The sequence below is a fragment of the Etheostoma spectabile genome, chromosome 1 (genome assembly GCF_008692095.1).
Source record: "Etheostoma spectabile isolate EspeVRDwgs_2016 chromosome 1, UIUC_Espe_1.0, whole genome shotgun sequence".
In the NCBI taxonomy this organism is placed as follows: Eukaryota; Metazoa; Chordata; class Actinopteri; order Perciformes; family Percidae; genus Etheostoma; species Etheostoma spectabile.
Window position 1 is genome coordinate 4,743,254 of NC_045733.1, and position 25,111 is coordinate 4,768,364.

At 43.3% G+C, this 25,111-nt stretch overlaps 1 protein-coding gene across 4 annotated transcripts in view; it reads left to right on the top strand.

Annotated features, from left to right (window-relative positions):
• Positions 1-25,111, top strand: part of gse1b (Gse1 coiled-coil protein b) — a 165,554-nt gene that overhangs the window by 113,562 nt on the left and 26,881 nt on the right. The window contains exon 1 of one of the 4 annotated variants that reach the window (XM_032504836.1): positions 12,517-12,753. The exons of the other annotated variants lie outside the window; for them this stretch is intronic. The gene's annotated coding sequence lies outside the window, so the exon portion shown is untranslated. Of the gene's footprint in view, positions 1-12,516; positions 12,754-25,111 lie in introns of those variants that run through there. 4 annotated transcript variants of the gene reach the window in all.

The window sequence follows — 25,111 nt, forward strand, 5'->3', positions numbered from 1 at the left end:
GCCGATGACCTCAAGGTCCCAGCAGGAGGTGGAATTGTTCAGAGAGTGTTAGCATGTCCTTGGTTGTTAGTTTTCTTCCACACCAGGGATGAATGACCGGAGACTTCATCACAGTTATTGGTGTAATGAATGAATGACCTAATGTCTTCTACTTTATTTGCAGTGGTTCTTGCTTTGTAGGTTGTGTGTGTGCTTGTTTGTGTGCCTTAGTGTGGCTGATTGGTGCCGAGCTGCCAGCCTCTCGGCACACAGGAGAAGGAAATGAATCATGGTAGACAGATTAAGAGAATGGCGAGAGCTCATCACATCCTGTTAAATACTGGAAATGACTCCAGGCAAGGTCTTTCTCTCTCTCTCCTTTTTCCTTCTCTCACACTCTCTGTCTGTTGTTCTCAGAGGTTTGGCGTGGGGCGAGTGATCAGTGACTGGGTCCAAAACATCCTATTAAAATAAGCGTCACACACTGAATTTGTGTGCGAGTGAGTGAGTGTGAGACAGAGAGACAGGGAGAGACTCGATGATGGATGATAGGTGATGGCTGTGACCTAGATAGATGGCTCCAGGCCGGTCAGATGACTTCCTCAGGAGGAGGAGTAATGAGGAGAGGGCACAGGATTACCGCTCCATCACTCTGTGTTTATGGAAGCCTTACAGCGGCCACAAAACAAATAGCACAGTGGCTATGGCTGGGTATAAATCTCACACACTGTGTTTGTCCATGTACAATATATGCTTGAGAAACGACGCCTGCCTGTTATTTTCTGAAAGAAACATAACAAAAAGAGGGCAGATGTTTTGGTGATATATCTCGTCCTCTCTCACATCCAGCCCTATGGGCACTGCATTAGTGTGCATACTTGTTTGTGTTTATTTGGCTTCTTGGTGTCAGAATGTTGCCTCAATAGGGGTGGTTTCACACCCTTAGGGAAAACTGTACGAGCTGAAAGGTCAGACAAGGTTACATCAGCGGCTCTAAGTGAGTGGACACACATAAAAACACTTCCTCTCACACACTCACACTATGTGTTGATGCCCTGAGCCCAATTGAGACGAGAGTAACTTGCTAGTGGTAAAACATGCTTTACACCGCTGGTATGGGGCAGTTTTCCCTCTAAATACCAAAGTACAACCAGTTGAAGGATGATGCATCGATCTGACGTCCTGCACTCTGGTGTTGATTGATGTGGCCTGGCTCCTGGCTCTGTGAGGGTCTGCTCCGGTCTTTCGGCATCATGTCAAGGGAGGTCTCAAAAAAGAGCTGGACAACTGGGGGATGTTTAGGAGGGCGGAGTACAGCAGATGAAGGTCACAGGAATGCAGAGTGTAAGGTGAGAAAAGGGCTAAGGGGGGTGGGGATGAAGCAAACAGAAACATAAGACAAGTGGATGTGAGAGGGCTGCATAAATGCTTCACCTCGTGGTGCGAGACAAGAGGTAGGGCTGGCACGAGAGGGATGAGGTTAGGGCTGTGTGTGCGAGAAGAAAGGCTAGAGGTGGATACTTATGATTGTGGGGGAGGATGGGTGGTGGGGAGCGAGAACAGATTTGGGGAGGGCCGGGCCAGCTGAATCCTGGTGGGAAGCGGCAGGCGTAAGCTGGCACTGCGGAGGCGGGCATATGGAGGGAAGGTTGGCACTTTGGCTGCAACCGGAGCATGCACCTGCCGACAGGGGGAGACTCTGCCAAGAGGAAGGGAGGGAGCAGAGAGAGATAGACAGGGTCTGTTTGTGGTATGTGGCAGTGAAGCAGAGTTTGGGGCAGCTAGAACTGGCCTCTGAAGATTTTCGATATCAAAGGTGCTGTAGGTAGGATTGTGAAGATCCAGGATTTAGCGAAAGAATTTGAACATCGACAACTTCTCAGTCCCTCCCCCCTTTCTACTAAAGCCCAAATGGTCTTCCAAGCCCCTCCCCCCACAAGGGAGAATGAATGCGTGTGCCTGAGCAGTGATTGACACGCAGTTAGACACACCCCCGGCCCTCATTGTAGGGTCTGAACAGGGAGCGATGGATTTTTGCAAATCACACTACAGGCTGTAGGTGGTGCCAGAGGAGCCAGTTTTTTTTTTTTTTTAAATGACCTGCTGGAGCTGCTGCCCCCGCGACCCAATACCAGAAAAGCGGATGAAGTTGGATGGGTGGATGGATGGATGGATGGATGGACCTGCTTATATGTAGTTCTACTCAAACATAGGGTCAGTTTCAGCAAATATGACAGAAAGTTAGTTGTATAAGTCTCACCTACTGCATCTTTAATGAGGAGACTAAGCATTTCAGACAATTGTGCACCCTCTTTCAATGGAGACACCCACATGAACGCACACAGGTGGATACATTCAAGCACACATGCTTGCTCATTCCCCAATACCAAAACCTCTAACAGACACAAACTCACGCTTAGTCTAAAACAAACACTCCATTCTCATCCGATTTGTCTATAGCTAGTGTGCACCAAGTGTGTCTCCTGGTGGAGAGCAGATAAACAGCCTTGATAATCAGGATAGCATTTAAACCCATCCCTACACTACAGCACACTCCCTAATTGGACTCAACTGTTTTGCTGCTAACTAGCTGCTAATTAGATCAGTGGATTCCTCTCACCCCCTCTCTTATTTCCTGTGTCATTATTTGCTAAGAACAAGTGTTTTACTGAAAACTTTAGAGTCTTCCTACGTGTAGTGGGAAGCATGGAGATGATTTGTTTAATTATAACAAATGTGGATGAAGTGTTAACTGAGCATATATAATAGACTGACCTGAGTGTGTGTGCATCTATTTTACGCACATTTAAACTTTTATTAATCAGTGTGTTTGAGTGGTTGGCTTCTGAACACCGACACAGATGCAGGAGCCAAAGGCCAGGGCCCTCGTTAAGCCGCTGTCAGCGAGGGTTTGTAACGGCCCTCCGGACCCCATCTGTACCCTAACACAACATCCACATGCACAAATAGATCAGTTTCTCTGTGTGTTGATGCAAGCCTACATTATATATACTGTATATACACACATTTTGCTGCTATGTATGCTATGTATGCTAGAGTGTGTGTGTGGTGTGTGTGTGTTGTGTGTTGTGTGTGTGTGTGTGTGTGTGTGTGTGTGTGTGTGGTGTGTGTGTGTGTGTGTGTGTGTGTGTGTGTGTGCAGGGGGGTGTCCACAAGTCTGTGCTGTAGGTGAATGGTGAAGGGCAGGTGTCTCTGTGCTTTGGTTTTAGACTTGCTATGGATACAAGTCTTTTGGCTGCCATGTTTTCCTCTGATCTGCCTCCCCTCTTTCATCACGAAAACCACAGAGAGCAAGGCAGAGGTACGGAGAGGTTTAAAGGCTGGCAGCAACATCATGGCCTTGAGGTCTTATCTCTGCCCCTCACCGTGTTGGAGAGAGTGGTTGAAGGGGGGTGAGGAGAGAGAAATGGGCTGTGGGAGTGTTAGTGATTGCAGCGGAGCCCACTTCTCTTTTTTTCCCTGCATGGAGCAGGATGGTTAGCAGATGGTCTTGTTACCAGCAAAATGAAAATGAACGCAGTAAAATTTGCTTGTGTTAATTTCTCATCCCCCAGGTGAGACCTCAAGCACTCACAAGCACACTCATACATTTACACACATCACATATACACATGCGTGTGCACACACACACACACACACACACACACACACACCCCACAGCGACATGCGCGGCTTTGCCCTGCTGGCTTTAAACACACACCATCTGCATGCGGGGAAAGTGTGTCGGAGGAGGGTGAAGCGTGTGCTTGGCTCAAGGAATGTGTTTCTAATGTTCATAGCTATAGCTTATGTTGCTTTGGAATGTAAATCATGTTACCAAACGCTTCATGTCATCAGTCATCAGTAACCCAGTTGTCCAAAGACAGGGTGTTTAAGGGCAGGATGACAGAGCTGAAAGAGGGCTGAATTGGCAATTATAGGTAAGGAAGCAAGCAAGGGAATCTGTACTAACAGGGAGGAGGAGATGGCATGTTCATCCGCAGATGAAGACTAAATCCTTTCATTCTTTCCTCATCTTCCCTCCCTCCTTCGCCTGCTTGCTTAGCAGTGAGATGAAACCTTCTGCTTTGTAAAGTCTGGTTCTTCATGTTTGTGTGTTTCCAGGATTCGGACTAGTCCAAAGCTTATCCCTCTGAGTGTGTGTGTTCTGCAGGGATAGAAGCGCCTTAGCCTCCCTTATCGTCTTATAGAGCGCTTGATATTGCTGTTTGAACCCCCAGGGGGAAAAAAAGTAATGGAAGGAGGGAGAGTGAGGAAAACATATCTATACATAGTGTGTAAATTATCCTAATCTCTACTTTCATTTGCAGTGATTCAGAGAGACCACACCTGTTTTCTCTGTCATAGCTGGCTTTGTTGCAGAAGGCCATGGGGATTAGTGTTCCATCTCTTTGTAAAGCACAACAGGCAAATTATGTCATTATAATTTTTTTGTACTGGAGATGTTTTTTTATCATCCAAGGTAATTCACAGGCAGGAAAAAGAGAGCTGGCAGATTTTGAAGATGGCCGCATAGACCGGGAGCTAGATGCTCCACCATAGGCTTAAAGAAACATCTTCGGCTGTTTTTTCAAGCTCGTTAACCCTCACCTGAATAGTGACAAACGCTGCGATAGAAATAAACCCTTAAACCACATAAACAACATATTCAGTGGACAATCCATGCCACTCTCTTTGCTCTCTCCCCTCCTTTGTGAAAATGAAAACATTTCAATGAATGCAGACACATTTACCTTGGAGCACTTTGTACAGCATGGTGCAGCTAACATTGCTACATACACAGGAGGATGTGGTGATGCTAAAACAGGTGGGAACTGATGGTACTGCAGTGCACTTGAGTAAACCCAAATGGCATGTTGTATACTCATATGTATGTATAACATGCATATTTTCACACACTAGTGTGTCTGTACCAAGTACCAAGCCACTTTACCGCCCACGCAGCCCTTGAATGTGAATGAAATGAGTCGTATGTGAGGATGCTCTTTGCAATCATAGCACACCGAACACGTATGTCCGGCTTGATCATACAAAACACTCCTACACACATTGTGCTCATCATTACAGAATGACCTCATGGCCCATCTCAATTTTAACCTACATGCACCAAATGCATGAAAAAGTGAACTATATGCACTCAACACACACAGAGATCTACCAGATCTCCTGTTGCTCTTTAACTAGCATGGTACGTTGCAGGTCTCGGCAGAGTCCTTGATGTGTGCAGAAGAGTGATGATGAGCTTAATGCAGTCTGTCTGTGTCCCAGACGTGACCACTGCATTAATATAGCACTAATACGATGCTCCGTCTGCTGCATGCTAATCATGCCCCACTCTTTCTAATTCCCCCTTTCTCTTATAAAGTCTTTTGTTGTGAGACTAGTGAGACAGAGAGGTGAGAGGAGCAAGACTTTTAAAGGTTGACTGGATTTAACCTGTTGATTGTCATAGCACCGCCAACAGTAAATGGAAGTTTCACACGTTAACAGGTAGCCAGATTGTATACCTAAATAAAGCATTTACATTCTCTTATTCATTTTGTTGACGGAAAGCAACCTCAGTATAGGCTTTGCACAGGACATGCTTTGATAGATGCCGACATTCTAATTTTTCTAGCATTACTGAATGTACACTTGCTTTTGCTCCTCACTATCAACAAACAATATCCACATTAGATTCATATAGAGTAAAACACAAAGAAGCCCGCACTTTAAGTTCTGGCATACGGCATTGCATACGTATCCCACATTGCTTGAACATTTAAAAGAATTGTGCCTCAGCTGCAATGGGAGCCCCTACAAAAGTCCAGAACACCTCAAATGAAAAGCATGAAAACACTCGTTGTAAGGCCTTGACATTTGGTCCATCCAAACAAAGCCCTCCTACCCCTCACTCTGCCGCACACAACCACATCTCAGGCTGGTTGAATAAACAAGACCACTTCAAAGCAGCTCAGGGCCTGTGCCAACAGGCCTGAGAGGAGAAGAGGGAGGGAGGGCCTGCATTACTGAAATGAATCAGGAGGGAGGGGGGTGGAGAGATGTGTGAGCGTGACTGCTATTAATGGCCTAATAATGTATTTGGCTGTTTTGGCAGTTATGAAAAGGGTGAAGTAGGGCAGAGGGTAAAGGAAAAGGGGTGGACAGTGTGTCACGGCTAGTTAAAAGCAAGCTGGGAGAAAAGAGAAAGGCCTTGTTTGTTGGGTTAAATGCTGTAAATAACATCAGAGAGTGCAGCTAAATGGAAATCAATGCAATTACCCTATTAGCATGAGCTTGAACTCTGGCGGCAGCTACATCTCTCTCTCCCTCCCTCTTTCCCTCTCTCCATTTCCTGTACATGTATCACACTCTGCATGATGTTATACATTTACAAACCAGAGAAACAGTACTTTTAAATATTTCAATGTGTGTATGTTAGAAATGTTCGAACCCATCAAGTGGGCACTTTAGGTGGTCCCTGTTAACTCCAATGCAACCATAAGGATTTTGTTTAGATTTGCATAACCCCCTTAATCGCCCCTTTTTTAATACCTTACAATTGCGGGGGGAGATTATGCTGTTAAGTGGTAAGTCATAATTAGATAAATAATTGGTTTGGCTATCATCGTTCCTGTGCCATCTGTTTGAGGGTATGTGTGTGTGGGGAGGAGGGGGGGTTTGAGAGGGCATTGATAATGGAAAAGATCCAGGTTTTTTATGGGTTATGTTTTCATTTCAAAAAGTGATACATAAGTCATAAGAAAGTTGTCCTTCCAGTTTTACATAACACCCCCACTCTTCTTCGTCATTCCAGTGGGTCCCTCTCATAAACTGTGTAAAACTCAGTACTAGGTTTAACTCCTGAAACCTTAACAAGTGATAACAGAGCCTACTTTCAACATCAGTGACACATCAAAGTCCTTGTTTACAATGAGGTATTTTTAATTGCTTTGTTGTTTGCTGTCAAACTGTTTTATTGTAACTTATAGTATAGCACCAGTGATTGCCGTAATGGGTGTTAGAATGTGTTTGCACAAATTTACAGGTGCTTATGGGTGTTTGTATTTATACTAGTTGCTGTGTGCCTCCTCCATATCACAGGTTTATTTTGTCCTCTGTCCTTTACAGAAACATACAGTAAAAGACGTAGTTATTCTACCTCTCTCTGCTGCTGTATTGGGGGCACAGGCGGTAGGGCTTCATCTCTACAATCAGAGTAAAAGGGAACAATTTGACCTAATTAGCAGCTAAGATATTCTCCATAAGGATTTGGTGTTTAGCTAATAGCTGCAGTTACAACAGGTTAGAGGAAAGTACAGAATTAGAAACTGATGTACACTAAGTGCGGAAGTATCTATAAACTATTTTGTGCTTCGTGTGTATGGATGAGTGGTGTATAGAGTGTTAAGGGTGTCTCTGTACCCTGAACATTCACAATGACAGCTAACAATTAGCTGCTGCCAGTGTGGCTAATAGAGGAGTGTACATTGTTAATTATGTCACAGCAGAGAGGTGGGAAGGTGGAATACATTGGAATAATGGGAGGAATGATATAATAGCAGGCTTTTAAATTCCTTGGCCTTTTGTATGTGTAATGAAGGGTGTCTGTGGATGTGTGTGTCCACTCAGACACAGGGGCCTGTCAAACATTCATAAAGATAAAACAACCCCCCTCCACACACACGCACACACACACACACACACCTCCTCTCTCTCTTTCTCTTTCCGCCTCACACACAACACACACACACACACACACACACACACACACACACACACACACACACTCTCTCTTTCTCTCTCTCATTCTCTCTCACACACACACACACATACACACACGCACCGTAACACTGAGAGGCGTGAGAGACGGAGGGTATGTCTAAGTAGTGCGCTCGTGCCTGGTTTTCCAGATCAATGATGTGTGGCTGGGTGATCGATGTGAGGGCTTAGCGGAGTGGAGAGAGCTAATGGGCAGGTCAGTGGCTCAGACACATCCTGGCTCCCCTGCCTATTACCACTACGTCTGTTAATAGCCTCACCACACTCCACACTCCCCTGTTGCTCTCACACCACACACACACACACACACACACACACACACACACACACACACACACACACCACACAAAAACACACACAGACACTTGGATAGTAGGAGGATTGCAAGGAAGGAGCACAGCCAGGCATGCTCAATACAAAGACCTCCTCCATACTTCCTGTTTTAACCCATGTCTCTTCCACACATCTCTTTTTTTCCTCCACATTAGTTTCTTGTTCTGTTTTGTGGCCTTTAACTTGTTTTTACAGCAAGGCTTTGGAGCTGCACCATATGGTGGTGCATATGCAAGTATGTGAATAAGGGGAGGGGCAGATAAGCAGCATATTTAGAGCCATGTAAAGTAAATATGAAAGAGATTATACTCCGAAACCCTCATTTAATCTCCTCAAAGTCTTCTCTAGCACACACAGACTTGAAGACAGCCCATCCCCTGCATTTCTAATTGGCTGAAGGATACTTAAGTGTCTCATGGTTGGTCCTGTGTGGCTGTCAGTTAGACAATGTCTGGTGGTGTTTGCCTTGGTGGCTGGGGTCTGGGGTAAAGGGTCAGGCAAGCAAAAAACTGATTGAACTGATGAAACTGATTAGTCTGTATCACTAATTGGACTTTATAAGGACTTTTGCAGTTTATGTTGGTGATGCTTTGTTTTGGATATCAATATTTTTTTACAGTATATATTACCGTATATATTTTTTGGGTAAAGTTATTTGAAATTTTTCCATCCATCCATCCATCTTCGACCGCTTATCCGGTGTCGGGTCGCGGAGGCAGCAGCTCCAGTAGGGGGCCCCAAACTTCCCTTTCCCGAGCCACATCAACCATTTGAAATTTTTTGAAACACTTATTTAATCTTAACAAAGACCAGATTTGTTGCAGGGACATTGTATTATGTTGCATTAGACTGTACCTAATAAACTGGTAAATAAGAATGTTTTCTTGTTGTTACCACCTCTTGGCATTTCAAATTATTATTTACAAATAAAGATATCTTGATTCCTTTAAACTTTGTTTTCGATTCCTTTAGATTTTGTTTTTGTTTCCTTTAAAAATGTTTTTATAATGATGGCTTAGGGTTATAGAACAACCAAAGCTTAAATTGTATTTTATTTTCTACTAGATCACATTTAGAGCTAAAAAACTTGCCATGTTTTTAAAGACAAAACAAATAATCAAGAAAATAAATCTCTGATTGATTAAAAATGAAAATAATCATTAGCTGCAGCTCTATGCTTTCTTTCTGCTGGAATTATATTATGCCTATGTGTATGACAGCAGTGCACAGCTGTGTGGCAACACCATGATGACGGCGGGTCAGTTAGCAAGGTAAAAAACCGTGCAGGGACTCACTCTTCCTTGTTATTTCTCCCTTTACTCACTCAGTCTTTCCAGCTATCCCTCTCTCTCTCTCTCTCTCTTGCTCTCTCTCTCTCTTTCTCACTTAACCTGTCACTTTGCATAGCCCCTCTTATGTCTTCTGTGTAGCATCTGATCTGCATGTTAATTACCTCTATTGCCTAATTTAATATCTGACTGGGAAGAATGTGGAACACACTCCAGAATTAATGCACATGCCCTGCAGCTCTCACTCACATAAGCATATGCACATATGCCTGTACGTGCACAGACATACACAAAGCCTATTGTTTTTCTTCTGCAGTTTTGTGCTTGTTTAGATCTCGGGTTTGCTGAGGTGTTGTGTGGGTGATGAAGGTAGGAGGCAAAGCCTAGGATAGTCTGGATAGTAGGCTCAGAGTAAAAAGGGGGCCCAGGCAGGATGTCCAAAAGGGGGGGCTGAAGTCTTTTCTAACACATCCTTTCCAAGTGTGTCTCGCCATGGTGAGGGCTAAAAGCGCTGCCACTTGTCGTTCACATAATGGAGGCAAGGCAGGAGGTGGTGGTGGGGGGGAGTTTCTGCCATTTGTCTTTGGGAGGAGCAAGGGAGTTCAAAAAGGAGGTGAATGAGCCATTCTTTTTAGATGCCATGGGGGAGGAAAGCGTGCATGCTTTCACAGGGCTGAGCAATCCATCCACCAGACGTTCCTTTAACCCGTCAATGTGCATACTGGCGTGCACAAGATGTATATGCTGACACACACACACACACGCACACACACACAGCATTTCACTAGGTAGAGCTGGAGTGAGTTGTGAGTTTACAAGGTGTGTGATTCCATCACAGCTCTAATAATTAAAACCATTTTTATTACAATCTCTACACACACACAAACACTCGCTCTTTTTCTCAGCCATGCTAAACGGCTGTGTCTCTAGTGGCTGATAGATTGTAATGAATGTAACAGCAGTCAGATCCTTCAAAAGCCTCTCAAAAGCTTAAGCCCCTTTATTAAATTAAGCTAACGATGCCTAAGGCCAGGTCTGCTGCTGAGAGAGAGAGAGAGAGAGAGAAAGAGAGAGAGAGAGAGAAAGAGAGATACGGTGCATAGCTAGGTAAAGGCTGCAAAGATAGGGAGGTGGGGGAGGAGGCAACGTTAGGAACGAGGATGTAAAATGACAAGTAGTCAAATCAATTGGGGATGTTGAATATTTTTGTAGCATATTTACCTGTACTTTCCATAATAGTGAGCTTGTGTGTCTCTAGGGCAGCCCTTGAAAAAATGTTAGGTGACTAATAGTCACAGCATGTCTGTAACAAATTCAGTAGTTGATTTAATTGAAAAGAATAATGTTTTTTTCCCCAGTATTCTGTTCCTCTGATGGATGCAGTCATGCTGAAGGATCAAATTGTAGTATATTGAATATTATTGTGATGCTGGTAGATGTGATTTTCTTATAATGACTTATCCCTAATAGCAATGACTAATCACCAGAATTGACTAAATATTAATAACTCATTGGTGATCGGGGAGAAAAAGACCAGAAAATGACTAATTAACTAAAAATGTATTAATCAGCTAAGACAACTTAATACCTTAATGACTGATTATTTGACTAATCGACCAGAAGGGGCTGCCTTGGTGTCTAGAGAGCTGTCCTGGGGGTAGCATGTGTACAGACAGCAGGCAGATCAAAGGCTGAGGTCTCGGTGCGGCATCATTAGTCAGGATACCTTGTCTACCTGCTCCCTCTCGCTCTCTCTTGCAGGGTCAAGTAGAGGTGAGGGATACACTATCACTTGGATGAAAGACAAGGCATGCTGGCATTATCACAAACTGCCCAAATGCATCTTCACACACACACACACACACACACACACACACACACACAATCACTCACATACAGGAACAAAGATCCTGCCTCTTAAAGGGTAGTGTTTCTTTTCACTGTGTACTGTGCCTTTTGTGAGCATGGAGAAGTAGGCTGTGGCAGTAGACACATAATTCATAATTAGACTTGGATTTGATCCAATGCATTAAAGCAATTAGCAGTTTACAGCACAATCTGAAAAGTGCCTCATCCCACTTCCTCCCCAGCCATCACCTGCTTAATCCTCAGTTTCATCCTTGGCTTTGGGAGCACACCCTGCTTACAAGTGTGGCTTTGATTTTACAGCCTGTACAGTCACTGGTATCTAATCCACAGTAAAACCATTAATAAGCCAGGCAGGGGTAGAGGTTGTCAGCTAAAGCTTCTTTGGGATTTTGGTGGGTGGCTGTCCCCTTGTGGACACTTGGTGGAATTACTCTTTCCTTTTTATTAACCTACTGGATACTGTAAGGTCATGCAATATTAGTAACAAGCGAAACAAAGGTGTCTTATCCATCCAGATTTAAGGTATTCATTTGTATGGACCACTTATATGATCATATTATAGTAGCTTCACATCACATGTTTTTGCATATACTAATATCATAACTAGTGGGATATAGTAGGTTTGGCTGTATTGTTGCAGAAATACAATTATGTACAGCAAGCTTAGTGTGAACGCACAATTGAACACAAAGACATCAATTACAGAATAAATTCGGTGGTGTTTCTTTATGTAGTTATCGTGGGAATATTTAGTCTGCTTTGTATTTTGTGTGGTAGCATCACAAATCTGCAGAAAAAGTCTTCATTAATCAATTAATTCCTGATTCACTGTTTACTGCAGATCATTGCAGTTCAAATCATCTTTTTATTAAAATTGTATAATATTGGCAACATAGGCTATTAAAACATACTAAACAAACACCAATACCTAGGCAATGGTGTCTGTCAAAACAGAAATAACTGATTGTTCTTTCAGAATATTGGATGAATAAAAAATGAATAGCTATAAATTTGGTCTCCTTTTATTTGCCATATTGAACTTGTAGATATACAGATGTGTTGTTATTTTTACTAACAGGAAGTGACTCTTTCTATCCTGGTTGGTGATGAACGGTACATTCTTTATCCTTTTGGGGGGGGGGGACAATGCGGGGTCAGCCCTGTGGACTGGAGGCGTGACGGGGGGGGGGGGGAGAGAGAGGTGCTTCTAACTCCCGCCCCCCTCAGGCTTGTCTGTCTGTCTGTCAGACTGTCTGTCCGGCCCCCGCCGGAGAGGAAGCCCCTCCTCCTGGCTCCCAGCAGCCGGCCGCTTCTCTCCTCCTCTCCCCGGCGTTCTGCTTTGCTCCGTCCCTGTGGCCTCGCTAGGCGTCGGAGCTTCCTGCGTGACAACAAAAGTGCAGACTCTCTGTTCTCGACGGAGGGATGGATCCGCACTTTCACCGCTAACGGAGGGAGACATTTACCAATGTATTAACACTGGATTAGCCCATACTTGTTTGCGGTGAGTAAATCTGTAGTTACGTTTTCAAACCCGGAGGTTGTATGTGTAAACGAGCGGGCATACAACGACGGTTTTGTTAAGGAAGTCATTACGATATCGAGGAAACGGGTGCGAGTTTTTCTCTTTTTTTTTTTCTCGAAGGTCGGTGCCTAGCCCTTGTGTATGTAGCCTACGCGGGTGCGCGCGCGTGTGTTTGTGTGTGTGTGTGTGTGTGTGAATGAGAGAAAAGAAAGACAAGAAAGAGTCAGCGCAACTGAAAGAGAACGAAAGAGCCACTCCGCTGCGTTCAGATGGCGATTTAAGCTGTTTTTTTCTTCACATGCCGTCTTGTTAAGGGGTTTCAGACAATCGTGTTTTAAAATGCAGATTATACTAAATGACTGAAAGGAACAGTGGGCGACCGCCACCCCTTCACATTAACTTCTTGTAACATTGTTACCCGATGCGATGTTGTGATAATTATGTAAAGCACAGCCCAGAGGGTTTCTGCGTAACGTTAAGCTCACTGCAGGCCCTTTATGTAAAATTGTATTATTGGCTTTACTTGGCTGGTAATTCGTAGTCTCCAGCCATCCTGGCTCCTTTAAAATTATTGGAAAGCGTCTGGTCAGGACTGCTTCTTCAGAGCAGTAAAAGCCTTTCTTTGAAAGGGGCATTTTCTCTGTATGACTGCGACTGCGATAGTGACACATGTTGACCATTTGGTGCTCTCGGGTGAAGTGTGTGTGTGTGTGTGTGTGGTGTGTGGTGTGTGGGTGGGGGGGGGGGGGGGGGGGGGGCGGGTGGACCGTGTTGAACCACTTCCCACGCGCTCCTTCACTTCTCTTGAACTGCAGGCGCGTACAACAGCTGCTTCTGTAGGGAACACACACAAACACACACGCACCACTCATCACGCTCATCACACACACCTCTCGGGTTTAAAACACGGTCAACAAACATAGCCGTGGAGCAACAGGCTTTACTGAGCACACTGTGCTGCGGGTTGAGTTTATCTGCAGCCAGAAGGAGCCTTGTTGTGTGTTTTAGCTGCTGCTGATAAGGTTTGCCATAATTGCAAGAGCAGGGAATTAGAGCCCCCTGGTTTTTATAGTGAGACTGTCCTACTGATATCTTTTACAGCTACTGGTGCTGGAAATAGGTCATTACTTGGGCATCTGTCAGCCATGTAACTTACCTGTGTGCTGTCATTTAGTGCATATTGTGGTATATCTATTATTATCTTACTGCTACTTATATGGAACAAGCCTGGTTTTCTAAGACCCAGAAATGGCTTACAGCAGGGTGATTTTAGGAAAATTACACTTTGGGGAAATACAAATGAATGAGCGGACACATTTATTTTCATCAGTTGACAATGGAAGACAGTAGGTACATAGATGTATAGTAAGATATTATTCTATTTCACTTGTAGCTGAAATGTGGAGTTTAACTTTCACCTACTCCATTATCACTCACATTCTAAAAGAAACCAAAACATTTTACATATTTTATGTGGACATTAACTTTTGATCATTGTTTATTTCAATAAAATAGACAATAATGATCTCACCAAGGAGGCTATGTGGCCAAGTGTCTATTTGTAAGGTGCCAGGTGTTCAAACAGAAATTTAAATAAATCTCCAGGTTAGTTTTGTTGTGGATCCAGGAATTTGAGCATTTGTGGTGTTTCTCTCATAAATATGGACTTAATGAATGAATGGGTGTCAATCACTGTGTATTTAGCTGAAGATCTTGATCCAGATTAAGCCATAGTGGATGCATGTGCTCTCAAGGGGCTTTCAGAGATTTATCTTCTTTCTGAAGTTGAACTATCACCTTTACCACTGATGGCAGCCAAGTGTCACCACTGCACTATTACCATTTACATACATGAAACCTCCTATACTGTATGAACACATACACTAGCATTTGAGTTGTGACTGCTGTCACATGATAATCTCTGATCACCGCTTTTCAACATTATGCGTCTTCTTAACTTAAACTTTTTTAAATATATCTTCAGAAAACATAATAGAATAGTTGTTGCCATGTCTTAGTGTTTGTTTTTTTATTTTTAAATGTGTTATTGTAGCCACATAACTCTGAGTCTGTGGAGCAGAACAGTTAGCACGCCAGGGAGCTGCAAGATAAGGATCAGTCACTGCTACAAGATGTGGGAGCTACAAGTTTGTAGAGCTGTAACAATTCCCAATTATGCCGAACAATTAATTGTCTGAAATGACTTTAACTGACATTATTGTGATTAATAACATAATTGTCTCTTTCATTCAATTAAAAAAGTATTTATTTATTTATACAATACTTTTTAACAAATTAAATTTTTAAATAAATTCCATGATACATTTATTGGTTATATGTCACTGTTTTGTGACAGCAGAAAATGTATTAACACAAATACACAGCCAATGAAGTAAACCACACATCTTTATTATCATAAAACACTTTTTTCTAACTGTATCCCCCTTGTCATTTTTATTGCTATAAATGTGTTAAGGGTCAAGTGCCAACAACTACCAATTGAAATAATAATGAAAACATATAGTCCGACTAATAATTTCTTATGTAATTACAATTTGGCATATCTAAACAAAATCAACACTTACTATCAACACTGATAGCCCTTAAGACCTTAGCTAATGTGAGCAATTAATTGCGATTAAACAAAGAAACGGCGATGATCTAAAAACAAATAATTGACAATTATGTAATATTGTTACAGGCATAGCTACAAGTGAGTTTGACTCATGGCATAGATGTTAACTAACACTGAATGGAGATGATGGAGGCAGTGTGTTGGCCGTTGTAAAGCATGTTGGGCCTGTCTGCCCGTCTTTTTGTAATCTTTTTTTGAAATCCACTTTTCCTGGGACAATTTAAGAGAACAAACAATAATAGTGAAATGTTCTCCAAAGTGATTTAACACATGCTGACATTTAAATTCAAATTGAATTCTTGACCCTGCAAATATTTCCCAAGGCGTCAGAATCGTCTTGATTTGAGTGTCATAGAAATAGCAAGAAAACATACAATAAACACATTGTTCAGTGGCAGAAATCTTTTTAATCTGGATCGTCTTTTTCTGAAATGCAAAGTGTTCTTTATTTGTCTCATTTCTCATTTCATGAAAATAAACTATTTGTTTGCTCCTATTTACAGAGAGACAAACTACGTTACGGCAACAATCACAACCTCCTTGGTAGAAGCTGTGAGTCAGCTAACTTTCTGTTGATTTGTCTTCCCTTGTCAACTACTTACATGTGTCTGATAATTCAGGACATGATAAGAGTGTGATTACTTATGCAAATCTTACTCCGAGGAACAAAATTTCTTGTTTATGATTTGCTATTTAAAATGAGTTGAACTCTTATACTGTGATGGCGTCTTCACTAGGTTGGCATGTTGTCAGGTGTTGTCGTGCAGTTTGTCATGCTGCGGTAGCCTGCAGTGCTGTGAGTGTCTGGGGGGCGAGACGGCAGCTGTGTTGAGCAGAGTGTTGGTGACAGTTTGTCTGTGGCAACAGCACCTGGCTCTGTTTAGAGAGTGATTAGGAGAGTCCCAAGCAGCTCCCCATACTGTTTACACAAGGAGCCTAGAGTTAAAGGTGACCCACTTTGCATTTCCTTATCAACAGCTCCCCCCCCCTTGATAGCTTTGAATAGCACAGACTGTAGAGAGGCCTTTGCATGGGCCTATATAGTTCGCTATTAGAGAGAATGGGATGTGTTGACTGGGCGAGGCTTGGATTTGACTATCGTTACAACAATGTCCTGAGGTTGTATGAAAATGTGGGTACACAGTACATGCTGCTCTCTTTGTTTGTTTGTCAGGGAAGGGCAGCTGTGTGGTCTGCCTGTGTGATGAAAGCGAAACCACTGTTGGATGTTTAGGAAATACAGGTTTTCCTTGGCCAACATGTCTCTATCTCTTCTACCACCTCTCTCTCTTCATCTGTCTGCTTCTCTCTTTCTCTCTGTTCACCTTTCTTCTTCTTCTGTCTTCCTAGCTAGAACTGCCTGTTACATTTTGTGGCAGTAGGCCCCGTTTGATGCCTTTTCCTTTTTAGATGGAAAGAAAGAGTGCAAGTGATTGTGTGTGTCTAATCTTCCCCTACTGGGTGTAAAAACAGGTAGTAAAGGTAAGCTGTAAATGTGGTGACTACTGAAGACAGCTGAACAAACAGGTCATAAAGTATTTATCTGAATGGAAGACGAACAGATATGTGGGTGGACATATGCTTGTACAGACAAACAGATTCAGAGGAAAACGTTGTAAAGTAGATAGCCAGAGTACCAAAAACTTCCTGTGTCTCATGACTTTTGTTCTTACGCTTACTGCTTTTGCTCCATGTGTCACTGATAAAGCTGCTTATCACTTTGTGTGTGTGTGTGTTTACTTTTCCTGTGAGCGAGCAAGCCTAACATGCTCTGTAAGCTAGGCCTGTGTAGAAATGCATGTGCCTGTCACCCAGCATTGCCATTAAACAGTACTTCATTTTTATAATCCTGTGTGTGTGTGTGTGTGGGGGGGGGGGGGGATACATGTGATACAAGCTTTCAAATATGTTAATGTTAAGGGTGTGGTGCTCATTTGCTTGGCAAACACTCACACACCTAGTGATGCACCACATGAATGTACTGTATGGCTAGACAATTAATTGTACATGCAATGGATCTCGTTAAAGATCACGACCAAACAGTGGCTTGATCTCCAATGATAGCTGGAAAGAATAATGCCGGTAATATAGACAAGGACTAGTTCCCAATTAGAGCTGCATTAAAGATGCTCTAAGCGATGTCACGCGTGTTTTACAATAACAGTTTTTGTCACATACAGCAAACATCTCCTGACTATCCGCGAGCTGCCTGTCCTCTGAACACACGGTAAAAAACACAGTCTCTGTAGACATCCCAGGCTCCACAAACACCAACAAAAACAAACTCTGCCCACCTGGACTACCAAACATAATAAGCAGTCTTCCAGCATTCCAGCCAATAACCAACAAGATGGATTTGGAGGTGAGGGTTAAGGGGTTAGTGCACAGAAGGGAGGGAAAGGGGACGGGATGAGGAGGAGGGAGGGGCGAACACCAACAAGAAGTAACGTCACCCAACATTGCTTAGACCACCTTTAACAATTGTACAGGTATTGCTGCAAGACCCATTCCCTGGACCGCACTGGACATGTGCTGCTTTCATATCCAGTGTGATTTCATTTAGACAGGAGCACACAGCACAGTGTTCAGTGGAGTTAATTACTAGCAACCTTTTTCACAATGTTACCTTTTTTTGCATTCTCAATCTTTAGCTTGGATTAAATTGTTTGAGGACAACTGAAAAAAGAAAACATTTTCATTCACACACAAAAAGTCAGTCACCAGACCACACTATGCTTGAGATATCTTTAGAATATGTGTGTGCATGTTTGAGTAACTGATGTTTGCTGCTGTCGTTTTCATGCACCAGGGACTGATAAGCTTTAGCCAAACAAACACAACACAGGCTACATGAGAGCATAAGATAAGCGAATCATACACACTCAATACTGACCATACTTGACTATTGCCCTCACCAAATGGGGCCTCTTTCATTCAGCATTTATTGGTGTGAGTCCTCTGCATGTGTCATACAGAGTGTGTGTGTGTGTGTTTGTCTGTGGGTCTATCTGTCTTGTCTTTGTGCTTTCTCCAGTCACACTCTCACAGTATAACCCAGCATTGTGCTAAAGGCTACTCTTCAACAAAGGCCTTTTCTTTTGCTATCATCATCATCATCATCATCTCCTTTTCCCTCTATCGGTGTCTGCTTCTATCTCTCTTTAACATGTCTGTTTGTCTCTCTCTCCCTCTTCCTCTCTCTCTCTTGGTCCAATATATCTGCTGACTGTTATATTGTGTGCCTGTTTGTTAGCATGCCCCCTCGTGTATGAGGGCAAGGTCAGAAATGTGCCTGAAGAAGTGAAGGGGGGCTTTGTGGCCATGTGTTTTAATCAGATTATGGACAGAGCTGCATGCCTGTGTTGGTGTAGGCCACAGTTTCTGTGTCAAACGTGCTTTAACACAGAAGATTTAGTTGCCAGTTTACCTTGTTTTAGTTGGCTGGTATTTGCATTACTAAAGGGAATCAATTTTCGGGCATTGTTCTTTTTTTATTTATTTTTATTTCTGTTTATACCTCATTTCTTCGTCTTCCATATATGTTGTTTCTGATCTTGGGTTCACATCAACCATACGTGCTTCCTCTTTGAAATGCCGCAAAATTTAAATAGATCAAATAAATACTCTCAAAGGAAATAGTCCACATAAAAGATATTGCATGGCTTTCAAGTAGTATTAAATAAACTATATTCTGCATGCATACATTTTGGAAATTGACTCTCAAGCTGCTCATAAACTACTAACCACTTTTATTATCAATAAATCTGCATGATTATGTTTTTGTTTAATTGTTTGGTCTATGCCAAAAAATAGTGAAAACACGCCAATCACAACTTCATAGCACTCAAGGTGATATCTTCAGATGTCTCGTTTTGTCTGACCCATATTCCAAAATCAGTTTACTCTGATATATGCTAGAAGCTGCAAATCCTCCTATTTCTGAAGTAAGAACCTTAGGAATTTGTGCACTTTATTATTATTTTTGCTTGATTAATGACAAATCATTCATCAATTATCAAAATTATCCTTCTGTTGGTCAGTTAGCCGAATAATTGTTTCCGGTCAACCTTAATCCAAGGTCATGTTAAACATATCATAATTGTGTAAATCTAATCTTTAAACAACATCTTGATTTCATAGATATGTCCTATATAGACTAGGGAAGTCGTGAGCATTTGTGCTTTAGAAAGAAAGGGTCATTCATTTATCACCACAGTGCACACTCATCAGGCCTGATTTTGATGGGCTGCCCACATTCCCCTAGTCCAGCTAACAATCAAAAACCTGATTGTAATCCTACTCTAAAATTGAGATTTTCAGAAACACAAGAGCCATTAAGAATAATCTGGTTTGACCCTCAAAAATTTTGTAGACTAGTCAAATTTTTCAATGAGCTTCTATTCTACAAATAAGTGGTCAAATACTTGAAAGAATAAAGGACACCACAGGTCTCAGCTCTGTGGCCAATAAAGACCTTGTCGTAGTGGCTATTCATTGAGATGTGTGGCCATGACAACGGTGGGTTGTCTTCCTTGTCTGAGGAAAGAGACATACACACGTATGCAAGAACACACACACCAATTATACTGCAACGTGTGTGTGTGTTTGTGTGCGTGCGCGCGCGGTGGAGCCACTTGGGAGTCAGGGCCCATGCAGAGCACTTGGAGTGCTAATTGGGCAACCACAACCCAGCAGAGTACATCACATAGAGAAAGAGAAAATAGAGGGGAGAGAGAGATTGAACAGAGGATAAAGTGAGGAGTGCATGTAGGGGAGGTGGCGAAAATCATGCTCATCTCTTGAGGAGGCTTGTGGAAGGAGGAAGAGAAGGAGAGAGATGATGATAACTGGAACATGTTACATGGGGTGATGTCCCCAGGCAGTATTGAACAATACAATTTATCCAGGTCCTTTGTGGGACTGAACAACATCACAGGTGCAGAAACCTTGATAAGCTCCATGGTAGATCCTTCTTTGTACACATTTGCTATTATTTGTGCTTTGAATATATGTGAGATCTGCAACATCTGTCATATCTTCCTCCCCTCCTGGGAAGAGCCTTTTCCTGTCTATGTAGCAGATGAGGTTTATTAAAAGAGAGTTGACGATGATGATGATGAAGATGATGATGATGATGATCTCTACCTCCTCTCAGTCCAACAGCTGGGCTGGGGCTGAAGTTGGCCCTCTCATCAGGGGAGCAGCGGGGCTGTGTCCCCCTACAGAGGGCACAGCCATACAGACAGCAGCTTAACTTCTGGGGCATGGACCACATAGAGCCAGAGACACAGAAGGATTGTGTGTGTGTCCATGTGTATGCGTAAGTGTGTGTCTGTGCGAGCGTGTGTATGTGTTCACACTTTCTAAGCAGCGTTGTGAAGCGTAACCAGACGGTTCTGTCATACGCCACACTGGTGTCTCAGAGAACACAGCTACACACTCCCTAGATGACATGCGTGCACACACACACACACACACACACACACACACACACACACACACACACACACACACACACACACACACCACACACACACACACACACACACACCACACACACCACACACACACACACACAACCCCAGCAACCCCTAGAACAGCCGCTATGTAATTAACAGACAGAGGAAATGGCGCTGTTGGGGTGGGTGAGTCAGATGTAGGGAGGAGGAGAAGAGAGAAAATCATCTCAGCTCGTGCCTACCCTCAAGACACAATCTGCTTCTCTGTGGCTGTGGATTGGAGAATTAAAGAAAGGAAGGTGAAGATAGGGAGGGAGATGCTGGCTGGTCTTTGAAATCTCTGTTTTGTTGTGAGCTGGCAGTTTGTGTGTGTCGGTGGGGGGGGGGGGGGGGGTACAGAGCATGTGGTGGAAAGGAAGAGAAGTAGGAGGCGAGGGATTTAAAGTCACAAGGTAAAAAACCGGAAGACTGCTCTCTTTGCAAAAAGGTGTGTGTGTGTGTGTGTGTGTGAGATATTGAAAGCGAGCCAGGTCAGAGGGAGATGTAGTCTTTTCTCTGCTGTATAATGACAGCTCAGACACAGGCAATACTCCAATTTCTTTCTTGATTGATCTCTTGCTCTCTCTCTCGTTTTCTCTCTTGCTCTCTCTCGCACCCCCCCCCCCCCCCCCCCCCCCTGTTTCTCTGTCTCCCGTTTTTTCCCCTCTTTTCTCTCTCTCATTCACCAGTGGAATTGTCGCCCTTGATTCTGCTGTGACGCTGTTCCAGGAATTCTCTGATATTATGATTTTCTCTGTTCTTTGGTATGGAGTAAAAGGGCGTGCATGTGAAAACACACATTCACTCTCACACATACACATCCGTTCTACAGTGCCTTAGGGTAGATTGCTCTAACATATCATCCTAGAAGTTAAATAAACCTGGAACTGTGTGTGTGGTGTGTGTGTGTGTGTGTGTGTGTGTGTGTGTTGTGTGTGTGTGTGTGTGTGTGTGTGTGTGTGTGTGTGTGTGTGTGTGTGTTGTGTGTGTGTGTGGTGCGTGGGCCTGTCAGCACATCAAGTCAGTCAACCATTCATGAGGGCTGTTCTCATCAAGCCGGGCTCTAAATTTTCCCTTTTGTTTTGGTTACTGGGCCCACTTAATCTAGGTCTTTTATAGGGGGTGTTTTAAAACCTTTTGGCCTCTGGTTTAAAATGCTTTCCCCCCTGAGTGATGTCCATTTTTGGAATCCTGACCGGGATCAGAGCAACTGTGATCAGATTTTTATGATCTGAGCCTAAGGGGGGTTTTCCCTTTTTCCCATACCAATTGTGGGAAAAAGGGTTTCTTTTCTTTATAAAGTGGTTTGGGGGGCTTGCTTGGCCCGCAGTTTTCCCCCCCCCCCCCAATACACTAAGGCCACACTTTTAAAAAAATTCCTCCCTACATATTTTGAAATGGCTTTCCCACAATAAAAAACACTTAAAAAAATCCAAAAACCCCCTGGGGTAAAATAATTTCCCGTTTTAGTTGTTTTCTAATCCCAAAAAAACAAATTTGGTAAACTTTTCTAAAAAATCAAAAAAGCCCTTTCCCGTAGGTTTCTGGTGGAACAGTTTAACGTAAGCAGCCGTAATGTTTGGTTTTTTATTTTCAAATACAGCTCGGATTACAGGGAAAGAAAAATTTAAAAAAAAACCAAGGGGGGCTATTGGTTAGAGTAAAAAAAGAAAAGGAAGTAGGAGTGGAACAAAAAACCCAAACCCCAGAGGCTAGGGTTTCCCCCAGAAAATTTCATAGTTTAAAAACTGACCAAGCAAAAAAGGTTTGAGTTGGTTTGGGCCCAACCCGTTTTTGATGTTGATATTTTTCGGCATTTTAGGGAAGAAAAATGACCGGGGGGGCTCGTTTTTTAAGCCCAAAACAATATTTTGGCAAGCCGAAGGTGGGGACAATGTACCCAAAGGCCCCCCAATGGGAAAAAAAGCATCTATTTACCCCAAAAAAAAGTAAAAAACCCCCCGGGTACCCCAGCGCGGGAGAACCCTTTTCCCGTCCCTTCTGGGGGGGGCTTGGCCAAGCCCCGGTTGGTTTCTGGATCAGATACAGACCAGGGCACTGCCCTGTGTTTTAACGGATGGGGCAAACCCCTTCCCGGGTTAAAGGTAAACCCACCTAGAGCTGCCACTGCTTACCCCCCGTGGTTGGGAAATCGGGGCCCCAAAAAGGATTTTGTGTGTGTGTTGTGGGGTGTGTGTGTGTTTTGTGGTGTGTTTTGTGTGGTGTGTGGGGTGTGTGTTTTGTGGTTTTTGTGTGTTTGTGTGTGGGGGGTTTGGGGGATTAAACTCCCAGCGGTTTTAAAACTGGTGTTTCCCCTTACCTTTAGCAGTCAACTGCTCTGTGTGGTAGGGGCAGGATCTGTTTGTGTTAGCCCCAACTTCCTTTCTTTCGGGTGTTTTTTTTCCCTTTGGGGGATAAACTTTCCAAGGTTAAATTATCGGGAAGTTTTGGTGGAAACGACCCTTTTGCCCCTTTGGGGTTATCACAAACTTTTTTTAAAGTTTGGCTCGTCCCAAATTTTAAAATTTCTTCAAATTCCAAAACCTTTTGCATTAGGTTCAAAAACTTCAAGGGGGATCACCTGTGCCTTTTTTGCCTTAGTCCCCCCTTATAATTTTAAAAACGTTTTTTTTTGTGTTCACGTTGAAGGGCTGTGAACCCTGCTTTTTACCCAGAGGACTCCGTCTGATTAAAATAAACACTCCCTCGCTGGATTTTTGAAAAAGTAAGCCAAGACGTGACGAACTGAGCAAAGTGTTGTATGTGATGTTAAGATACGGCAGGCCACAACTGGAAAATTTACAAAAATAAACCCCCGGGGGGGCTTAGATCAGCAATTTATCATCACTTGCCCCCAAAGAAAAGAAGCCTGATTTTAGTGGGTTTTTTTTAAAAAAAAGTAAACCGTAGAAAAGGGGCTCTCTGTTTTTTTTAAATCTTCATTGCCTTGGAAGTAGTAAGTGTTTAACCCTGCTATGGTTGAACGGGTAAGCTATGAGCTTTCAGCTGCAGAGTTACGTAGATTTCCCTTAAAGCTGCTCTTCTCTTCTTGTATGTTTTGGCCATTCTTGTCTTTATTGGACGCATGAGAAGAAAGTTGACACGAAATAAGGGTAGAGAGATGGAGGATAACATGCAACAAAGTTGGTCAACCCCCAGGCCACCAGGATGCCCCATGAGCTACACTCTGAGTACCAGCAGAGTAAGAGTGAACAAGCATATTTTTTGGGAAAGCTAAATAAGCACCTGCAACCCCCTCAGTCCCTACCCTGCTATGATATGTTCTGGTGCTGTGGTTGTTTCATGCGAGCTTCTTCAGACAGACAACATCAACGCAGACAGCACAGAGACACTCTTTTCCAAAACAGTGATTGTCGTGATGCACGACAGAGAAGGTGTGAAAGAGTGAGAAAAAGACAGAGGAGAGTGTGGCGGTCCTGTGATTTCTCAGGGGAGTCCTGCGGAACAGAAAGGAGCTTTGTTGAGAGGTGGCCTTTGACACAATGCTGGCCACCATGTAGCTGTACCCCACAGATAATCTCTCCCTGTCATCGCACTCGCTCCCTCGCTGTTCTGAGAAAACGAGCGAGTGACGGAAGGAGGAAATGACTAAAGAAACAACTCATTCACACCCCTGCAATGACAGCAGGATGGACAGAGGGGAAGTCAAACCCACACTTTTACCCTTTTCCTGAGCCCTCCACCCCCGAACAACCATTACGCAGTCTCCTTCACCTTGATAAGAACTCCTGGTAATAGGTGTGTGTGTGTGTGTGTGTGTGTGTGTGTGTGTACATACTGTAAAAGTTTGTTTGGACTTTTTTGGTATGACTTCCTTGTTTGTATGTAATGGTAAATGTTAATTTAGAGAGAATAGATTTCATTACCTTTGTTTTGGATGTATTTGCCGTTCTCTTACTTTAATTTTACTTGATAAGCATTTTCAGTTGTGACAAAACAACTATGCTAGGTGAATTGAATTGAGGCAGATATTCTGAGCTTGACACAGGCCAGGACATGTCCTATTTCTTTCTCTTCTCTTTTCGCTTTCTTTGTGTCTCAAAAAGGGAAGGGCGCCTCACATATTTAACCTACGCCCCTACATACACACTGCCTGTCGCTCCCCAGCAATGGGGTCAGATGTGATGACCGGCTGAGCACTCTTCCCTCCTCCTCAGATCCTCTCCTCTTCTCCTCTTCTCCT